The sequence below is a fragment of the Corvus cornix genome, chromosome Z (genome assembly GCF_000738735.6).
Source record: "Corvus cornix cornix isolate S_Up_H32 chromosome Z, ASM73873v5, whole genome shotgun sequence".
In the NCBI taxonomy this organism is placed as follows: domain Eukaryota; kingdom Metazoa; phylum Chordata; class Aves; order Passeriformes; family Corvidae; genus Corvus; species Corvus cornix.
The window spans coordinates 40456115-40478058 of NC_046357.1; the positions used below are offsets into that span (position 1 = coordinate 40456115).

The window sequence follows — 21944 nt, forward strand, 5'->3', positions numbered from 1 at the left end:
GGCTCCACACAAAATCTCCAGCACAGGCAGCATGACTAGAAACTGCTTTGTAGAGTTGACCATCATGGGCATTGGTGTCCACACACACCTGAGAGAAATCCAGGGTACTACTTCCCAGGAGTTGTGACATGAGTGGGAGGGTTGGAGCTAGGCCCACTCTGCTTTTCCCCAAGCTGCAGAACTTGTACAGCTTCGATCCTGAATACCTCCAGTCAACAGACTTTCACAATAGATCATTTTCCCCTTCACCTCAAGGCCTCTGCACTCATCACAAACAGGGCACTCCAGGGCATTACAGGCTGGAAAGTATTTGTTCCCTCCAGCATATTCCTATGCAGCATTGTGCACTAGATGTGGAGAAAATTTAATATTAGAATGGCAAGGTGATTAGTAACAACTGCTTGTAACATTGCAGTAATCAAAGAGTAATACCTTTATTTATGAATTAGCACTATTCATGTTTTACTTTCAATAATATGCAGCCAAGAAAGAAGGCAAATTGGATCCTACTTGTATTGACGTATATATTTCAAGTAGAAATAGAACTCTGGGGAACACCATGGACTGCAGGCCTCCAGCTGGACTCTGCTCCACTGATCATGACCCTCTGAGCCCTGCCTTCAGCCAGTTCTTGATCCACCTCACTGTCCATTCCTCCAACCCACATCTCCTAAGTTTACCTATGAGGATGTTATGTGAGACAGCATCAAAATCTTGCTGAACTCAAGATGTACACCATCCACTGCTTTTCCCTCACTAACCCATCCTGCCATGCCATCGAAGTCTATCAGATTAGTCAAGTGTGATTTCCCCTTGTGAATCCATCCTCACTACTCCTGTCTTCCTGGTGACTTTCTTGTCTTCTATGTGCTTTTAGATGATCTCCAGAATTATCTGTTCCGTTACCTTTCCAGGAACTGAGATAGTTTCCAGGGTCCTTCCTCTTACCATTTTTGAAGATGGGAGTAAAACTGACCTTCCTCCGGACACCAGGCACCTCTCCTCTTCTCCAAAATTTTTACAGATGGTGGAGAATACAACAACATCTGTCAACTCCCTTGGTACCCATGGATGCATCCCACCAGAGCCCATGGATTTAATGATGTTAACTCTGCCTAGCTTATCTCTAACCCAACCCTCTACAGCCCCAGGAAATCTTCCTTTCTCCAGCTTTCTTCTCTTGCTTCTGAGGTCTGGGACTCCTGAGGGTCAGTCTAAGCAGTAAAGACTGAGGCAAAAAAAGCATTCAATATTTCTGCCTTCTCTGCATCTTCTATTACCAGAACATGCCTCTGATTCAGCAGCAGCCCTACATTTCCCTAGTTTTCCTTTTGGTGCTGATGTACTGCTGCTGAAACCCTTCTGGTTGTCCAGCTCTCTTGGACCCCCTTTTAATCTAGAGCCTTATCCCATGGGATTCCTCTAAGCAGGTCTTTGAAGAGGCTGAGTTTAGCTGTCTGGATGTTTAGGGATCTAGTCCTGCTTACTGCTTTGCTTCGTCCATGCAGGATCCTGAGTTCCACCATCTTGTGGTCACAGCACATTGGCTGCTCCCAATGTTCATGTCTTCCACCAGTTCCTACTGGTTTGTTAGTACAAGGTCCAGCAACACACCTTTCCTTGTTAGCTCCTACACCACTTGCATCAAAAACTATCATCAGTAATCTGCAGGAACTTCCTGGACTGTGTCTGCCGAGCTGTGTTGTCCCAACAACAACTATCAGGATGAATGAAGTACCCCAGAACCAGGGCCTGTGATCTCAAGGCTACTTCCAGCTGCGCACAGAAAGCCTCGTCAACCTCCTCCTCCTGATCAGGTGGTCTGTAGTAAAAGCCCACAATGGTGTCACTCATTTTAGCCTGTCCCTTAATTCTTGCCCATAAGCTCTCAACTCATTGTCTGTCCCTGGACCAAGCTTAACAAGAGGCCAGTTGCTCTCTCACATAAAGAGCAATTCCACCACTTCCTGTCACTGACCTGTCCTTTCTAGGAATATCTGCCTTGCCAACCTTCTCTTTGATTCTTATGCAAAAGACACTCAACCTCATCATCCCTAGCCTTGAGCACTGTAGAGTTGAAACACTTCCTAATGGACAGAGACACCACAACACCTCTGCTTCCTTGCCTGTCCCTTGTGAAGAGCTTGTAGTCATCCAGTGCAGCACTCCAGTCATGCAAGTCATTCAACTATGTTTCCATGGTGGTGACTATGTCATAGATTTCCTGCTGCACCGTGGCATCCAGCTCCTCCTGTTTGTTACCCACACTGTGTGCATTAGCGTAGATGCATTTCAGGTGGGCTACTGATTTCATTCCCAAATTAGTTTCCATCCTCAGCTCTTCTGCAGATGGTTTAGAACTTCAAGTGATACTGGTTTTTGTGGGTTTTGGCTGGCTGGTTTGTTGGGTGTTTTTTTAAATTTCTCTCCCAAATTAAACAAGTTGAAAAGCAAAACTGAGTATTTTTTATCTTCTTCATAATAAAGTATGTCTATGAACTTGGGTATGCTCCTGCACTCAAATGGCAGGGAAGAAAACTGGGAAGAATTTTCAGAGTTGTAACTTTCAGAATATCTTACAGCAGTCAAATGCATGAAAAGTGCACGAGTATGGTTTCCAATTTTTTTTTTTCAGAATAAAGCAATTATTTCTGCAAACACAGTATTCATTTTGCTCACTAAATAGAGCAACTGAGACAACAATTGTATTTATTCAAATAGGTACAGTAAAACCTAGATCTCAGTTCCTACAAATATGACAAGTTGAGCAATTGTGGAAAAGTTTTCTTCAAGTCTTCATTTTCCTTGTAATCATTGCTTGAGACAGATAAAGAAGCAAGCATAAGCTGAAGTGCAGCAGTCTCCTTTCCTGAATAAAAAGCATTTTTAAAAAATGTGTATCTTCCCACTGTGCTAAGCTGCCTTCACAATTTGTGTTGACTCTTTATATAGTTTTACAACATTGTCATAAAATAATCATCATTATGCTTTAATTTGAGTCTTGGAATAAGAATATCCCAAATCTCCATACATCATGTCACAGAAATTGGGCTTCCACACAAACTAAAAAAAGTACAAATAAGAAACTCAAAAAAACTTGAATAGGCTTTGTTAGATATACAAGCTGCAGCAACCAGTGCTGTGTTCAGGAAACTCTGGGTGAAAAGTCATCAAAGCAATTACTTTAGGAATGTTAATAGCACATAAACAATGCTTCCTAGAAAAGAAATTTAATTTCAGTCTTCACCATAACAAGCACAATGACAACTTAAGCTTTTAAGCGACTAAGATGGTTTTGAAAAATAATAATGAGAAATACTATGTTGTCCTTTTTGTGACCTCTTTCTACCAAACTAAATAGCTCAGATTTTGAATATTCATATTCACTAAATGGAATACAGCCCAGAGTGTTTATGCCATGTTGTCTAATAATAGAAGCATATGAGGAACTCATATAGTTGGAGAGGAAAAAGAGGCTAAATTTAACAAATTATTCACTGGAGATTACTCACTTTTCTCTGATGAGAGCAGGAAAATGTGACAGCATGAACAAAGTTTATAAGCTCATTCGTGTCAGTTGAGCATAGTTTTATGTCAAAAAAAAAGAATGATAAAAGCCACAATTCAGAATATTAAAATAAATACCTTCAGGGGAAAAAGAGAGCAAAGACTACAACAAAAGAATAAGACAGCAGAGATGGAGCCTCTTCTGAACATACAGCAAAGAATTTATCACTTTACTTTGTATTTCTAATTAATAGAAACATAGGAAAGGCACAGAAATTTGGTAACAGTGAGCAGCTCTTACTGTTGCAATTTCACAGTTGCCAATACTTTAAGGAAGGAGATGACCAAAAGATGTGACACTGTACCTACCCATGGTGCCATATCTTTTCTTTGATTTAGACTCTTTTTTCCACAGAGTGTTGAGCAGCACCAAAGAAACTGTGACCAGCCACCAACTAGGTGAAGGAGCAAGCAAGCATTTCACGAATATTTTTGATACACTGTAAATCACAGGTGAGCTTTTCCTTCAGTAAAGTCAGGAACAGTATCCTGATGCCACAGCCAATGAGCAGAAGATTGACTTCAAATTCTACTGACATATCTTTGAGAAATGTGTCCTTAGTATTTCTCTCACACATTTCACTCAAAACTCAGGCAGCTCAGGTGTTAAGTGTTTAGAATTCTGCTCACTCACTAAAAGTAATCTGAAAACATTTTTGATGGCCGGGTAAGATACAGTTTTATTTTCATTTCAGACAGTAAGTAACTTGATTTTCTGCCCAATATGAGTAATTGTTCTAGCCAGATTACCAGCTCTCTGGTAGTCTTTGGAAATTTTTTTAAGATGCCAAACTTTTGCTGGTGATAACAGCCAAGAAAATACATATGACATTCATTAGTTTTACTGGATCTATTTTTATGACCTCTCAAAACTCATCCTGAGCAAAGAAAGAGACAGAAGTGAGGAAAAGAGTGAGAGGAAACAAAGATTGAGAAGCTTTAACATTTGCATGAAGGAATATTGTCATTGACATCCTGTTGTAATCCAGCATGACAAACTGAAAAGGGAGTGTCACTATACATGTTCTCAGGAAAGGAAGCAGAGGTCTCACATACAGAATAGAACACAGGAATCATGATATGATCTGGCCAGAGTATTCAATCCTGTGCCAAGCAAGCCCAAACACAAAGGGAACACAAAGGTGCTGGTTAGTTGTCTATGTCTCACCTTGAGAACCAGAAGAAAGAAAAATTTACAAGAACACTTTCTCCAAAATAAAACTACCAAAAAATTTCCATATGTAAAATAAAGACACTCAAGGAAACAGAAAAAAAATCACAGGTTACAGAATTGTGAGAGCTGCCAAAATGAATAAGTAAAAACATCTGGTCTAAGCATATTTTTTCTTCTCCTCCCTATCCCAAAAGTTTCTTTGGGGCTGGAGTTTCTATTCTTGGGTAATTGAATTCTCAATGAAAGACCAAAAAAAGACATCTAATCAATACTTACCTGAATGGCCCACGTGTAGCTGTATCAGAAAAGCCATCTCTTCATGTAAACGCAAAGATCCTTCCCATCACTTTTCTCTGGCATTAAGGAAGGATCCTTTACCCACTGCTTTATGGCACTTCAATATTTATTGTTTTCCAATTTTGGAAACTTTTAATGGTTAGAAATTTTCAAAGATAATTCTTTGTCATTCAAAATCACCAAATACCATATCAGATGTCTATATCAGCTGTTACTAAATTCTTTAATGGTGACCAGTGCTTGTTTAGAGGCAATGTCTTGTGACCTTGGATCTTGCTGAATTTGTAGAGGCTTGCTTAGCACTTTAACTGAACAAAACAGACCTTTACTTCTTTCTTTATTTCATTTCTAAACAGTCTTTGGAAGAGATGAGTAAGTAAAGGGAAAAAATATCTGAGTTAAAAACTATCTTTTTTATTGGTCCAAACCAGTGTGAAAGAGAAGCAGATACAATTTAAATATAGGAAGCAAAAAGTCCACTTGTGTTCCTTACTCTTTGTGCAGCATACATAACATGAACAGCAAATCCAAATATCTGGTTTATGAAATGTGTAACAAGGGTCTTTTACACATTCTCCCTTCTCACTGCCAGGCCAGAAGGAATAATATGGAAGAAGCAGCTGGAGCAGAGACGCAGGGCACTAGAGTGGGTTGGAAAGTAGTCTGAGGCTTCCCCTCTACTAGGGCTGCTCAGGTGCCCAGGTGACTGAAGAGCGACCCCAAAAGATTTGGAAGCAGCCTAGCAAGTGTTTTCAAGTCACCTCAGGGTAAAAAGGCCAGTGATAGGTCCATACAGCACTCATAGGGATAATCCAAATCCAATCAGTCCAGGTTACACGAGGTTACAGAGTGTGAAATCTCATTATGCCTGACAAGATAGTTTGGCAGGGGCAGAGAAAGTGCTTGGCATTTTGCAATTTATACTTCATGCATTTGGTAGCATCTAGGACAGCTTCATAAGTTTAGTCATATTTTTGTGTCATTTGCTGTGGTATGAGATACACCACTAACAGCGACAGACATCCTAGTACTCACACTGGATTATAGTGGAAACCAGATACAGGATACAACACAAAAACATCAAACATTCATGACTGGCAGGCTTGCAAAACACTAGCTTTAACTTAGCTAGCTTTGATCAGCTTTTCCTCCTCCATGAATTGACTCCTTCTCACTGTCCAGAACTTTAAAATGAAGAGTTCACATGCTTATTTGAAAGGAATTTGCTTTTATAGTGAGATAACTAAGTTTCAGCTAAATCGTGACTCTTATTTGATTAATTTTTTCCGTACAAGCCTTTTTTCCAGTTTGGATGCCAGTCTTAAAGTAGAATAATGAAGCAGAGGGCAAGGAAAGTAGTAGGTTTTGCCATGACACTATCCACTCTTTTTTTGTTGATAAAGCCAGAGAGTAAGTTGTTCTGTGAATACAACATGAGTAGCTTAGCCCATGAAGAAGAGCACTACGGTCTGTTTCTCTTCTACTGAGCTGTTCGGCCTCTGACAAACAGCATTCTTTTCTGAACTAATTCCGAGAACAAGCAGACCACTCCTCACCATGAGTCAACATTTTACATTTTGTTCCTGGTCTTTTGCTACTCTGTGTTGTATGCAGTTCAGCCGAAATTTTGATACAGATGCTCTGAAGTAAAAATGCTTTGAGGTCCCAGCTGCCTTATCGTCTTCTGAGCACACTCAGGAGTAAAAGTCAAAGACAAATTTCACCCAGAAATAGAACATGACCAGTACACAAGACCAAGTAAACATACAAGAAGGATTATTCAGCTATCAGAAGGGAAGCCTGGAAGTTCAGTGCTGTGCCCATGCTGGTCAGACTGCTCAGCTGTTTGTAGCAGCAGTATGTTGCACCACAAAGTTTCTTTCCTGTTTCCTTTCCTTGGTTTATTCTCCCATGTTGACTTCTCTCTTCCCCCTAGAAAAAGAGATTTACTTTTAATCCATTTTCAAGTTTCTGCAAATCTTTGCAGTTTATTGGAATAATTGAGCTTTCCAGAAGACCTCCTGTTAGAGTGAAGCAGGTTGGACAAATCAGGGCCAAACAGGATGATTTATCAAAACCCAGACAACAGAAAACCTTTGTTGACTTTCTCGGTAAAGACTGGGTGGACTTTTTTGGTTTTGTTGATTGATTTTTAAAATAAGCCCAGTGTTAAATTTCTTCAACATTATTAAAGGCAATGCCCAAATTACGCAGGCCCAAAATGTCAGAAAGTTTAAAGACTCATTTGCTCATTTTCTAGATCAGAACAGAGACCTGGCTAATGTAGAAACATAAGTACTTTAGGTTTTGTCATGTTCTTTGAATCTGTAAAGGGTTTGAGGCTTTTGACTGTGATTTATGATAATATTTGGAGTAATTTATGTACTGCATATATGGTAGCATTGTATGTCTTGATAAAGCAGATTTTCATTTTTTATGATCCTCCAAACATATCCACAGTAGCTTACAGTTTCTGGTAGAACAGACTTTTAGTTGCTATGCGTCTACCATGATCTTTGAAACATACCCCTACAAGACACTGGGGACAAGATATCGCTGATGATTTAGGACTTGCACTAGCTTGTCTCTTGACTTCAATGTCTCTTCTGCTGTGTGTGTAATAATTTTGCAGGCTCAAGAAGTCCATGCATTGTCCTCTGTCAAGACATCTGCCTTATAGATACACTTAAATGAATTAATAGGTTTGATCGTGCACCTTTTGAATTTTTTTATGCATTCTAAACTGTATCAGTGACATCAGTCAACTTCTTTGGAGGGTGACTCATTCTGTTTCATTTTCTCTGCTTTTGGGGGGAAGGCAATACCTTTTCATAATATCCAATCTTGTTGCAGAAGGGATTTCTGCAACATGTATAGGACAGCAAGGCCCATGGAAAAAATTAGGGACTGATTCTTGATAGATGTTTTAGAGATCTTTATTCTCCAGCCACATGGCCGGCGTCCTGCTGAAGAACTCTAGCAATCACGGGACAAGCAGGGTCCTTCCCCCAGGCAGGGAAACACAAAACAACCAATGGGGAACAGGATTGACTAGGGAGTAAGGAAACCCCATGCCTCTACTCCAGGGTCCCCCTCCCCCCGGACCCCACGCCAGGGGGGAGGAACCCCAACACTTCACCTTTTTGTTTTAACTAAAAGAGATTTAAAACTTAACATTGGAAACAACTGGATAAACATAACAAGAACAGTTTCAAAACAAAACAAGCCACCCTCCTGAGTCTCTAAATGTCCAAACAGATTTTTTCTCTGGAACATCTTAGGGTTGGCAGAAGGGAGACAGGACTCTCTGAGGATGCTTTGTGGGGAAACTGAGGCAGGAGAGGGTTTCTTCCACATGTACCTGTTGGAACTCTAAACAGCAACAGTTAATTTCTTCCCTCCCCTTTTTCATCCCCCCCTCAGCATCGGAGAGGAGTTGTGGGGAAAGGGAATTGTATAAGGAAGACATGGGGTGAAAAACAGATTAGGAATAAATTGGGGATGGGGTAAACTTAGGAAGGGTATAGGGTAAAAGGGGAAAGTAGGCTGCGGGTAGGGAAGTTGCTGGTATGGATATTGTTTACAATTTCGTGCATAACAGCTGCCTTTGACTGGAATACCTCCAGGCCCTGTTACATGGGCCACCTGTGGGCCTTTTATTCCTTACACAATATCAAATTGTACAACTTCTCCATCTCCTACACTTTGGAGGTATTTTTCAGGGTTATTCTTTTTAATGGCAGTTCTATGGATGAATAGATCTTCCCTTGTATCATCTCGTGTTATAAATCCATAGCTGTTTTTGACATTGTACCATTTCACAATTCCTGTGATTTTCGTTGCTAGAACTTCTCCTATTATGTGCTTCCGTGTTTGTCATGGCTGCCGGTCCTGTGCGGGCGCTGTTTCGCCAACTCCAATGTCTTGGCTGGGTCCCCGCGTTGCTGCTGCTCCGAGCCCTCCGAGCAGCGCTGCTTCGGTGCATGTCTGGGCTCTGCGTGCCCCCACGTTGCCATGGCCACTGGCCCTGCGCCCTGCAAGCGGTTCTGCTCCGCCAACTCCACGCTGCTTTGAGAGCGGCGCTGCTTTGGTTCAGTGCTGCACTGCGCAACTTCTTGTGTCACTATGGAAACCGCCGCTTTTCGCTCTACAAAGGTCTCCAAGCCGTGTGCTCAGAGCGGGTTTCCACGCTGACCCCCGGTTCCTGGCTGCTCGCAGGGGTCGCCTCTCTGCTGCACATGGCCCATGGCACCCACGGCGCCTGTGTTGTCGCTCCCTCACTTGCAGTTTTGCAGCAGGGGACCCCGAGATGGGGTCCGCAACAAGGCGCAGACTCCCAAGGGGGCTGAGCACGTCCAGCACAGGCACCTCCGCTGGCACAGGTAGAGGAGACCCTGTGGCTACAGTCACATGCCCCTGGGATGGCTGCCGCACGATCTCAGCTATGTGATGATGGTCATCATCTGCCATAGAGGTAATGGGACTATGCACATGCTTCTCAAGAGCTTCATTAACTACAGGAAGTACACAGAGAAGTTCTATCATTACAGTATGTTTTGATTGAGCCATTACCTTATCCATTATCTCGGTCCAAAAACAGCAGATACTAATTTTAGGAGCACTAATGTCAAAAAGTAAGTCTCGAGAAACATAAGGGAAATTTTTGAAAAGCCAGTCAAAAAAATGTTCTAGATATCGCAGAGCAAGTTTCATGTTTTTCTGTGCCAGAATTACTTTAATTTCTAGATACATTTCCTTCTGTGGATTAGACAGCTGCATTTCCCATGATTCTTTCATAGTCCAGAGAGAACAGCCAAACAGAAGGAAGAAGAGAAATCCAGAAAGTTTCTTTACTCACGAATGCTTGGGGATCTTCAAAATCTTGATTGTTTCACAGTTGCTGACTCCAGGGAATCGTTATACCCGCATTCTCTACCATTTGTTGCAGAAGGGATTTCTGCAACATGTATAGGACAGCAAGGCCCATGGAAAAAATTAGGGACTGATTCTTGATAGATGTTTTAGAGATCTTTATTCTCCAGTCGCATGGCCGGCGTCCCGCTGAAGAACTCTAGCAATCACGGGACAAGCAGGGTCCTTCCCCCAGGCAGGGAAACACAAAATAACCAATGGGGAACGGGATTGACTAGGGAGTAAGGAAACCCCATGCCTCTACTCCAGGGTCCCCCTCCCCCCGGACCCCACGCCAGGGGGGAGGAATCCCAGCACAATCTGACCTTCCCCTGACACAAATTCATTCCATTTCCTCTTGTTCTATTCCTGCTCACCAGAGAGAGAAGATTGTCAGCTCCTCCTCTGCTGCACCCCTTGAGGAAGCTGTAGGCTGCAATGGACTCAGCCTGCAGCCCTCTCTTCTCCAAGCTGAACCAGGCAAGTCACCTCAGCCACGCCTCTGAATTCTTGCCCTCGAGGCCTTTCTGTCTTGCTCAGCCTCCTATGATTACACCATTAGGATCTGACATCCTTCTTACACTGAGGTGCCTACAACCACACACAGGACTTGAGGTAGGGCTGCACCAGCACAGAGGAGTGTGAGACAGTCACCTCCCTTGCCAGGCCGGTGAAGCTGCGCCTGATACACCCAGGACACAACTGGCCCTCCTGGCTGCCAGGACACACAGTGCACTCATTTTCATCAACCCAAAACCCAGATCTCTTTCTGCAGTGTTGCCTCCAGACTCCCTCCCATCCCCCAGTTTGTCCATATAATCGAGATTACCCTTTCCCAGGCAGAGAATCCTGGGCTGGCTCGTGTTAAATTTCATTTGGTTGGTGACTGCCCAGCATTCTGGACTGTCCAGATCTCTCTGTAAAGCCTCTCTACCTTCTAGGGAGCCCATAGCTCCTCCTAGTTTAACAGCACTGTAAAATTCATTGACATTTCGTTCCAGGATCCAGCACATTTACAAAAACCTTTAAGAGCATTGGCCCTAAAATGGAACTCTGAAGAACCCAGCTGTTAACTGGTGACCAGCCTGATTTAACTTAGCTTACTATAACCCTTTGAGCCCAAAATATCCGAAAATTGCTCACCCAATGTATTATGGACTTGTCTAAATTTGTGCTGGACACTTTTTGCAGAATGATACTGTGAAAGACAGTAATAAAATGAAGACATTTTTGTGAACTGAACAGAACTGAAAGCCCAATCTTTTGCTTAACACAGAGTTTGAATTTCTTGTAATTCCCACACTGAGCATAAAAACATCTTCTGTTTACTCTCAGGAAGTATTGGTTTTCTCAGTATAACTGAGGTTTGTTGAATAGCAATTGTTGCCCCAGCTGGCACTGCCTTGAAACATAAGACATTGTTTTCTCTGCTCACTTTCTTCTTAGTGCAAGTCAATATATGTTGTTGTATGCACAGTAAAGAACACTAATACTCCTTTTATTCTTAGCTCACAAAGGCATACATTTTTTTAAAAGTTATCTAATTGTTTTGCAAAATTGTCTATTGTCAGCCCTGCAATGACCTGTCACCTGTATTGCTCTGCAGCTTCATGACACTGAAACTGCAGTTGTTAAAAAGATCACTCTGGACAACACACACTTCTGAATTTTCCTCCTCCTCATTTTTAGAGCAACTGGATTTCTAGTGTTGAAAGTGAAACAACATTAACTTCAGGCCATCATAAATTTTGCATACTCCAAATGGGTAGAACACTACAGTTTTTCCCAAGATCAGCTCCATTCTTTTGAGAGAAATGCAGTGTAGATAAATTGTGAATTAAGTTACATTGCATCCCTTCAGGTTTGGGACACCCATCCCTTGTGGTCTGAACTGTCTTACTCTGCATATAACTGCTAGCCTTTTGAATGCATGATATGTAAGCTCTTACGACAGTACTGTACATTCTAAACTCCAAGACAAAAGGATTTTTCCCCTTTAAGTTAAAAGGTACAATTCAAGCATGGTATTTAATGACAGACTGAAGTTTGTAATTCATTCCTTAAGGTAATGGAACCATATACACCCAGTCGAGCATATATTCTTTTAAGTTATGGCAAAATGCAATTACAGTTTAAAGGGAATATTTATGTACATTAGTTAGCAACATCATTGCAACTTAGTGCTCACACATCAACACTTAATTAGTGTAAGCATAAGTGACATAATTGCTACAAGGCATGTATTACCCATAATGTGAGGTAATTTCATGCGCTATGCACATTTTAAATATCTACTCTGTATTTTTCCAGCTTTGATTTTTAAATCAATAGGAGATGTTTGCATGTAAAGTTACCTTAAACTATTTTGCATTTTATTTGAATGCAGGGTGTTGTCCAGCAATAGAGAAAAAAAAAGTTTCTTTCTCCTTAAGGAAAATCTAACCAACTTTCATTATTCAAACTTATAAGTTCAAAAATGCTGGATTTCAAAACAACAAAAATGTCTATGTGAACAGTATGTTAACTTTTCTATTAGATAAACATTATTCATGCTTTATCCACAGAATAGTCAGCCTTAATATGCTGACATTGTTCTTCTGTAGGCCTAACCATGCTTTTGTCCAGTCCCGCTCTTCAGCTCTTCACATGAATGGCCCTTGTTAGCTGATCAATGAAGCTGGCAAAAACAAAACTCAGTAGGTCCTGAAGAAACCCAGCTGTTATGGTAACTAGAAGAAACCAGTAAACTAATGAGTAGAGAGGGCATCTGGGATTACATTATGGATGTGTAAGGAAATATGTTCACATATACCAATAAAAATGCAGTCATTCATTCCCTGCTTTATTTTGTTTTCTATTTTATAAGAGGATTGTCTCTTGGATTTTATTTGCTGTTTGAGAAGGAATGACTCTACCAATACTCTATGGAACATGAAATGTATTTTGCATATTACTGCATCTTATGGAAAAAGAAAACTAACTTTATAATCTAAAGACAGGAAACAGAAAATGTATATGTCTTGCTTTGGAATAATTTGCAGAAGTTATATATGATCATATGGAGGTAAGAAGGAACCAAGCAGTTTTGGAAAGTTTAATATTTCCCTGTCATGTTACATAAAGGGCTAGAAATCTTCAATAGGATTCCTGCTTCCTGCCTAAACCTAATAACACATTCAGCAATTAGTGTTTAATAGTTCTGTTGAAAGGATAATCTAAACTTAAGACCATCCTTCCCTTCCATAACCTACAACTTATAAATAAGAACCGAGTTTAAATATCTGGAGGAAGTTAGGAACAGCTATGTTTCTCTATTGTTTTTTAGAAAGGGGGATGGGTACAGTTAGCAGAGTTGACAGAATTTTTTGTGTAAGCATTTCACTGTTACTCTTCATTAGTCAGTTAAAGCACTCTTAAAGCTGGAGAAAATTTTACCAGGAGAATATTTTCCTGATAGAAAGTGTTCTTTTTTATCATACAAAGTCTTGTACAATTATATATGATTGTTGAAAATTTCTAAAAAAAAATAGATAAAAAATTAATTATTAGACTGAGGGGTAGCATTTCTTCTATGCTAGAACTGTCAGAACTTTTATTGCAAAAAGGCTTTTGTTACTGATTTTAGTTTTTGTTATTATAAACCAAATAAATATTTTAAAGCAAAGACAGAACTTAGCATTTTTCTTTGAAACTGTCCTTTTTTGAGGATAACTCAAAAATATTAGCATCATTGCAATTTGCAATAATCAAATCCACCTGCAAGCTTACTGAAAGAGTTTGTACTTATGGGATCAAGACCTTCAAATAGTTATTTTTTGTTTACATAAATATAGTTATTTAGTCCTTAACTTACCAAGAGACAAGCACCCAACATTATAAATTACTACTGTTTGAAAAAAGAATTATGAACATGTTTACCTTGGTAGAAATATTTTTTTTATTGCCATTGACATGAACCTTAACTTTTTGTACTTACTGAATGGATTAATCAAACAGTCCTCAAAATTAGGAAGATGTTGCATCTAGAAGCACCAGCTATCTGGGGATAATCCATTAACTTTTATAATAACTGACTTCTCTTACATCCTTTTTTGAAAACACCCACCACAAGTTGGACATGGAGAAAGCTTGATAGATCCTACAAGAAGGTGCAGCATAAAGTCCCTCCATATATTTACTGAACTCCACTAGGACAAGCTAAAGAATTGGGGTTTTTTCCCAAAGGATTTGTGCATTCCATTACACCCATGCTATACTAAGGTTCCAGTTTTCTCATGTTGGGAAAAGTGAAAGTTTGCAGCCCTTTATTTGCTCCATTACTTAAGTTCTTGCACCACCAGTAATCTCTACTAAAAATATTTTCTCAGATTTGTAATGTGTAATTTGTTATAAATTATAATTTATAATAATTATAAATACAGCAATTATTTTCTTTTCTTGGCCTACCAACACAAATTATTGGTGGTCCTCTGATATGAGACATTTCCTAAACCTCTCAGTTGCCCTCTTCTGCACCCATTCCAGTTTGAGTACACCTCTCTGAGTACCCAGAATTGGATGTGGTAATTTCTACAGTAATTTCTACCAGTAATTTCTACAACAGTATCAGTACCACTTTTACTGAAAATATCTTGTTTGATATACCCTAAGTCAGATTAGCTGGCTTTACTGACATATCACATTAATGACTCATGCTTAACGTAAGATCAATAAGCATATCCAAATTCTTATCCTTCTATGTTGCATCCAATGCTGAACCCATCAATTTATAGCTTACTTTAATTTGAAAAGTATTTTATGGTTTATTTTAATCTGAAAAATACATTTAGACAAATAAGACTCATAAGGTAGGTGAAAGATGAGACGTCAGCTTAGAATATGCATTGGTATTTGCCAGAAAGCTTATATATAGTCTTATATGAATATAAATATGTATATCCACATATTATTATGTATTTTCTAGTGTATAAAACTAGTCTTAGAGTTTATCATTATTCTTATTATTATTTATGTAATTAAATGCATCCTCCATGCAGCTCCTCTCTCTAACCTGCCACGTATTCCTGTAAAATCAGATCTCCTGCTTGACAAGATAATATATTGCTGTCACCCCACTGAATATTAGTATAACTCTGATTTTAGTTTACTAAAATGACAAATGCAGCTACTTTATAGCTGCTTTGGACCATAAAACATTTTGAAAATTATTTTGCCACTGAATCAGTACTGAAGCAGATATGCGTGAAGATTTGGCATTTAATATGTGAGGTGGTTTTGCCCCTTTTCTGTTGTGGGAAATTTGGTTATAAATTTTTCATGACATAGTTCTTTTGTCTGTCAGCACCTTTTACTTTGGGAAAAAAGTCTTCTTGACAGCCACTTTGAGCCTGCTCCTCCAGAGTTTTTACTCATCGCAGTAAAAACGTTTAGGAATAATAAAATAAAATAAAGGTTGAAATTAAGAAAAAAATAAAGAGAATTTAAGAAAATACTCCCTTCTTTGTTGTTTTTTAAAAGGTACTAGATATGTCATATCTGTCTTCACATAAAATGAAATGAGGAAATGTTTTATGGTTCAGGAAGAAATCAGAAGAAAATGTTTCTAGCTGCAGGCCAAAGGCTCCAGGATTGTCTAAGTTCCACATTGCATCCAGGCTTAAAAGCCTTTCCTTTGGAGGAATCAGACTGAGAAACAGCAAGGCCCTACCCCTTCACAGAATGATACCTGTGCTTAGTCTTATGAACAGTGAAAACTTGCACTCTTTTAAAAGCAGAACTTTTGTGTTACAGATACTCTCGTACACAGAGATAGTCACAGGCCAAAAACAAGCTTACACTTCAGGGTTAACTGATGTGTATTTCACTGCCACCATTGTCAAGAAAATTAATGTAATGCTAGCTTGTCCCTACACATATGCAACAGGTTTGCTGCAAGTAATTCTATAGTGAAAAGGGAGAAAGAAATATACAGTTCAGTTCTCTCGGCAAAAAAATGTAACTGCAGATACAGCTGTACAGAAGTATTCAGCTATACTGGTCTTTAGACTACGAGTAAGTTTCCTCAGAACATACTTCAAAAGATTCCGATTTCAGTGCTCACAGACCAAGAAAAAAGCAAGGTCATCTATTATCTTAGATGTAGGTGGGGGGACTTAAGTGAGCATACATTGCATTGCATCTCTTAAAGGTGGACAGCACCTCATGAGAAAACAATGCTTGCCTTTTCCAGAGACTCCATAACAACTTCTTTTGTTTAATTTAGGGTGAATGGTTATTGACTGTTGTCTCTCAACAACTTGCCTGACTGCCATTCCAAGGAAGTGAGTACCTCCATCCTCCCGAGGACATCAAAACAAGGCAAACATGACAGTCTGCATACAAATCAATGCCACAGACAAAGTTGCTCTCTTTCCTCCAGAGCAGTGCCATCAGCAATGCTGTCATATTTTGCAACCCAAAATATTCTAGTTTCAGAGTTAATTTGAGGAGAAAGATTTGTTTTCCAGGAAAAAAAAAAGAGATAAAAGAACAAAAAAAATCCCCCAACACTTTAATAACTTCCATTAGACAAGCCACAAATATAAAACAACACACGAAACTCAAATCCAAAAGGACCCCTTTTTCAAATTCTGCATGTAGTTCACAGCTGGCAACAACTAGTCTCCTGCTTACTGTTTACAGAGTTCATTGCATGTATCCAATTTTCTCTTTTTATGATCAGCAACTTTTTAAAAAAAAAAGTTACTTGCCAGCATGGCTATAGAACATAAATCACATAATATAAAACATAAATAAAACAGCAAAAAAATCTGTATATCCAATGTGTAAAGATAAAAGGAAATAGCTTTACACATTTCATTAGACCATTGAAGAGAAACCCAAATCCTTCTCCTCCTCAGAACTCAGACTTTAATCATTCTGCATGAAATTATTTGGTTGCGCAAGAAATGGGGATTTTCCTTTGTGAGTTACTTTCTGTTTTCATCATTCTTTTCCTGCAGTTCTTCCTTCAGAGTCCTTGAACAGTGCTTCCTGTCAGTCTTCCCTGTCATCATTCTGTGATCAGCCAAGTCTCTCAAAAATCACTTTCACTTTCTATAAAAATGAACTGTCTATATAATCTGTTGTTATTGAAAAATGTACATAAGGATAAAGAATTGCTGGGAAAACACCAGTGTTTTAGGTTATCTTCCTGCAACAAGCATAGCTGGAGAAAGAGATTGAATCACAAGTTACAGTAATTCTAAGCAATTCAGATCACCAGGCAAAATATAGTTAGCCCAACAACAATTGTGAATATTTCATTGGCTTCTGTAGTCTACAGTGATGGTCAACATGGATGATAAAATAAAACAAAACAAAATAAAATTAAATTAAATTAAATTAAATTAAATTAAAAAGCCAGGTATTAGAGCAATGAGGAACGTTTTTTCATGCTAATACCTCTTCCTCATTATATCCCACTGGCCATGGCCACTCAACAGTGAAGATGAGCAACAATGAAATTCCCAGTTGCATGGAAATTTCTGATAGTTTTGGTGGCCTGGTGGGTTCTGAAAAAATAGAACAAACACAATAAAATCTGAAGTTTCATTTGAAATGATGAAAAAGATATTTTTTGGTGGATATATGATTTTTGGTGGACATTGTTTTATAACATCAACACATTCTGTTCTACCCTTGGAGCATTAACAAAACACATCTTTCAAAAAAGAAAAAAACAACTCAGTAAAAAATGCCAGATTTTGAGAGTTTTATTATTTTTGCATTGTAATAAAGACAAGAATTTTCCTTAAAATTTTATCCACAATTCCTTTAGCTAGTTATAGTTGCCATGCAGTTAGAGAAAAGTTTTTGTAACAAATTCTGTTACATCACTGAAAAGGGAATGATTCCTCTCTTTAGGAAGATGTTACAGGTCCCCTTCCCCTAAGCATTGATGACTGAGAGAGAGCGAGAAGAATGGTTCAGCTGCAGGATGGTGTTGGCTGCCTCCTCATACTGAAAGGAGTATAAATAACTATGCTGAACTCTGCAATCTCAAGTTTAAAACCTATATATGAAAGAAACTCTCTCATCTTTCTCCTACTATATTCACTGCATACTTTATAAGACTGATGATAAACTTTCCCTTGTGATCTTGGATGTCATCTTCCTATTACTGGATATAAGATTCTGGAATTCCTTCCTTGTGGAAAGGAAATGGAATTTTACATTAATTAGAAACCTATTTCTATCCATGTGGGTTCTCTTAGGTCTTTGTAGGTCACTTTTTCTTTTTGGTCAATAATACTGTAACATTAACATTTAGTATTTTAGAGTTTTAATTACCTTTTGCTGTCCTAGTCATTTCTTATCTCTGTTTCTAGGTGCCTGGAGAAAACGATCAGACTGCTTTCACATGTCCAAACTGGTATGTTTTCCAATTTGAAGATGAAGTTAGGGTAAGGAGAAGATAATTATTGCCTTCTCAAATTCAGCATTATGCAAGAGAGTTGTGTTTCTAACACAGACATTGATCTTTACTGGGTTTTTGTTAATATCAAAGGTATGCAGTGTGATTTCCTAAATGTAAGTAGTCTCAAACAGCTGCTGAACCCCAACAAATCACAATTGCATTTCAATAGCAATGATGACATCACCATAAATTACATGTGTTTAGCAATAAGAAAGCCATGAAATGCTTGCACATAGAAATTTCTTTTGAAGACATTATGATCATATGAAAAAAACAAAGACGTTAGTCATTCCCAATTATGGCAAATACATCCATGTTGTCATCTTGTTATGAACTGAATACCTATTAAATCTTTGGAGAATGGTATCTCTTCTGTACTCAGTCTGTCACTGTCTTACTAAACCCTTCATCTACATAGGAATAAATTCATATGCTGAAACAGAAAGTGTGGCCGGCAATTAGCTGTAGCTTGTATTTTTATCACCACTGGAATAAGGAGCAATACCTTAGTGAAACCAACATTTCAGTAAGTAAGGCAAGCTAACTATTTCCACAGAAAATGCTTTGCATTTCTGGGATCGTCTTTGTTTTCCCTGCCTATACTCCAGGCAAGGATTAACACTCTGCCGGTCTAAATCCACAAACACAGCCAGACCCTCCCTCCCCAGCACAAAGCACCCCCACTCACAGGTGAAAGAAAACTACAGAGGAAATTTTGTCTGTTCCAAGCCTACTCTATTCTCCCCCATCCCAGTTACTTCTGTAGGTAACTGTTAATGGCTCTAACAGGTCTTGCCGTGTGCATCTCTTTTCCATTTTGTCTTCAGAATTTGCAAGTAATACATGTGTTAGTCTATAACAACAATCTAAAAGTTTGATAAGTTGGACTGATACAGAAACTCAACAGATGAAAACTAATGGTCTTGCTAAAAAAGCAGATGCGTTGAAAACAGAACAGATATTTGAAATGAGGGGATTTTTTTCTTTGCTTTTAGTTCTGTCACTAAAAGGCATTTGTATTCTGCTAGGCATAGCAAGCAACTCTGCAGTTACTACATGGAAATAAAAACCAGGACTTTAAAGACAAAAGTCTGACAAAAAGAAAAAAAAAATCATTCTTTCACAGTTCTGGTTTTAATTACTTTAGACTGTACTAATAGGGAAACAGGTGCTGTTCAGCAGTTGTAGCGCTTATAAAATTGCAGCAAATCATGCCTGTTTCTAGATCTCCCCAGTTTACATTTTTGGGAGGATACATTCCAAAAACACAGTGCCTTACAACACCATTCACCACCAGCACACCTTTTGTTTTAGTAAAGAAAACATTAGATTGAAAAATTTCTACCCCTTAAGTGAAATGGAAGCTGCATCTTTAAATTATAAAAAAGTTTGCTTGTTCCTCATGTGGGTTGAGGTTTTTTATGGATTACTCAGGCCGGCATGATATGTCTAAGTGAGAGACTTAGAAGGGAGACAATGGGGGAGAGCTTGTTAGTGAACTGAGTTCTCTGGAGTAAAAATAATTTCTCCTCCTTCAATTTTCCCGGTGCTCTGGCATGTTTATTTTCCATAATTTTTGTCACAAGGCTTAATATAAATCAGTAGATTTATCAGATGCCTTTCTTGTCAGGCTTTTTTTATAAAATTAAACACATTCAGTGCTGCTTGCAAGGTTCTCCCCTCCACAAGACACAAGCCCTTGTGCACATACACACAACAGTTATCTTGCTACTAGACAGAGATGAATTCCTCACCACTGTGATCATCAGACACTGAGCCAAATTCATCTTCTTTTCTTTCCTTTTTTTTACCCCACTCTGTTATTCATAGAGACCACAGGTGAACCAGGAGAAAATTATTACAGTGTGATGACTGCTGAAATGATAGAAGGTAAAGAAGATGGATTATCACGGTGCTGACATGATTTGTATGGATTTCCAGAATTAAGCTGTTCACTTAAAGTGACCGTCTTCTTTGCACCCACGATATTGCAGCTGCCCTAGTAATAACCTTCATCTGCACTTGTGAGCCAAGTGAGCAGAGCACGTTTCCCATTACCTGTCAAGCGAGTATGTAGAGTTCTTCTGGCCCCGCAGTAATAGCAGGGCTGCTGGTGAACAGAGTAATAAACACCTACTGAGAGGGATGTAGCGTGAAAAGATCTCATCACCTGCCATTAGCACGCTGATGAATAATGCAGCATTTTCGGTGGCAGATGTCAGGGGTGGGAGGAAGAATCACTTCTGTAAATGCTCTGGTGAGCACTTCAGCACAAAGTGAGAGGTGATAGCAACAGATGCATGTGACAAAATTACACTTGCTATTGTGTTTTAAAAGAAATGGGAACATTTACTTCACAAATAGCTGGCAGGCTTTCTCTCTCTCTCCCTTCCCATTCCCCCCCCCTCCCCCTTCTACCTTTTTGTTCCCTCAGAGTCAAAAGATGCTACAAACTATCAAATTCACATATTGCTAAGCGTTTACAGCTCCTAACTCAACCACTGTGTAAGGGACAGTGGGGCTTGGCAGTCCAGCCAGTTAAGCACTTTTTCCTGTAGACCCAAGCTGGCAAATAATTTGAATAGGTAAGATTAGAAATAATAATAATAATAATAATAATAATAATAATAATAATAATAAATCTTTTTTCTATTTAAATTCCCTTCCCACTGTACATTTCAATTCTCTCTTTCAAGAAAACCTACAAGCCACTGTAGAAATGGCAGTGCCAAGTGAAGTGACAGTTCCTGGACTTCATGCAGTTAAATCCCTCAGAGGCTCTGGCAACAGTAAAAAAGGTCTCGCTTATGTTAACGTTATCAAGAAACTTCCTATTACTCCTCCTGTTCCACTCACCCCTTTTGCTGCTGTAAATAAGGCAAAGAAGTGACATAGCAGTAGCACAACAGGTTCCTGGATGTGATTTTAAGCATGGCAATCCTTCTCAGGTAATCTAAATCAGTGCAGGTACTGCTAGTTGTTGACAATTTTTTTTTTCACTTGAGAGAAATCACACACCCAGACCAAGTCCTTGTTAATGTCAAAAGGTTTGGCATGATGGGATAGTAAAGGACTTCCAAGCTGCCACAACGACTTAATTCCCTGTACCTACAAGCACAGGTCTCAGAGAGCAGTTGAATTTTACTTAAGTTTAATGCCATTGCTTTCTTGCAGAGAGAGTTTCTCAGTGCTAGATATGAATGAGGCTCAAAATCTGTCATATCTGACACCTACATATACTGGGGGGAAAAAGTATGAATGCATAACCAATAATAATATTATATGACTGAAATATTATTCTTGGCACATGCTATCATCTTGTCTGGCTAATCACAGATTCCAATGATTTAAAGCAACCGGTCCCAAACCAGAAATGTTTTCTGATTATCTTCAGACTTCTTTTTTCAGTGGTGTTTTGAGCCAAAGAGCTCTTCTTGGTCAGTTGCTGCCACTTGACACAGTAGCTTACTAACATCAAAGGTCCTGGGTAACAGGATGCCACAAATGGTGAGATTTTAATACAGAAAAGACCTGAGC

The 21944-nt window shown here is 39.1% G+C and overlaps 1 long non-coding RNA gene across 3 annotated transcripts in view; it reads right to left on the reverse strand.

Annotated features, from left to right (window-relative positions):
- Nucleotides 1–5358: 5358 nt before the first annotated feature.
- The window catches only part of LOC109145180, a 114924-nt gene continuing 98338 nt past the window's right edge, over nt 5359–21944 (reverse strand). For all 3 annotated transcript variants that reach the window (XR_002046454.2, XR_002046453.1, XR_002046455.1), the window contains one exon: nt 5359–6970. This is a non-coding gene — a long non-coding RNA (uncharacterized LOC109145180). The remainder of the gene's footprint in view (nt 6971–21944) is intronic.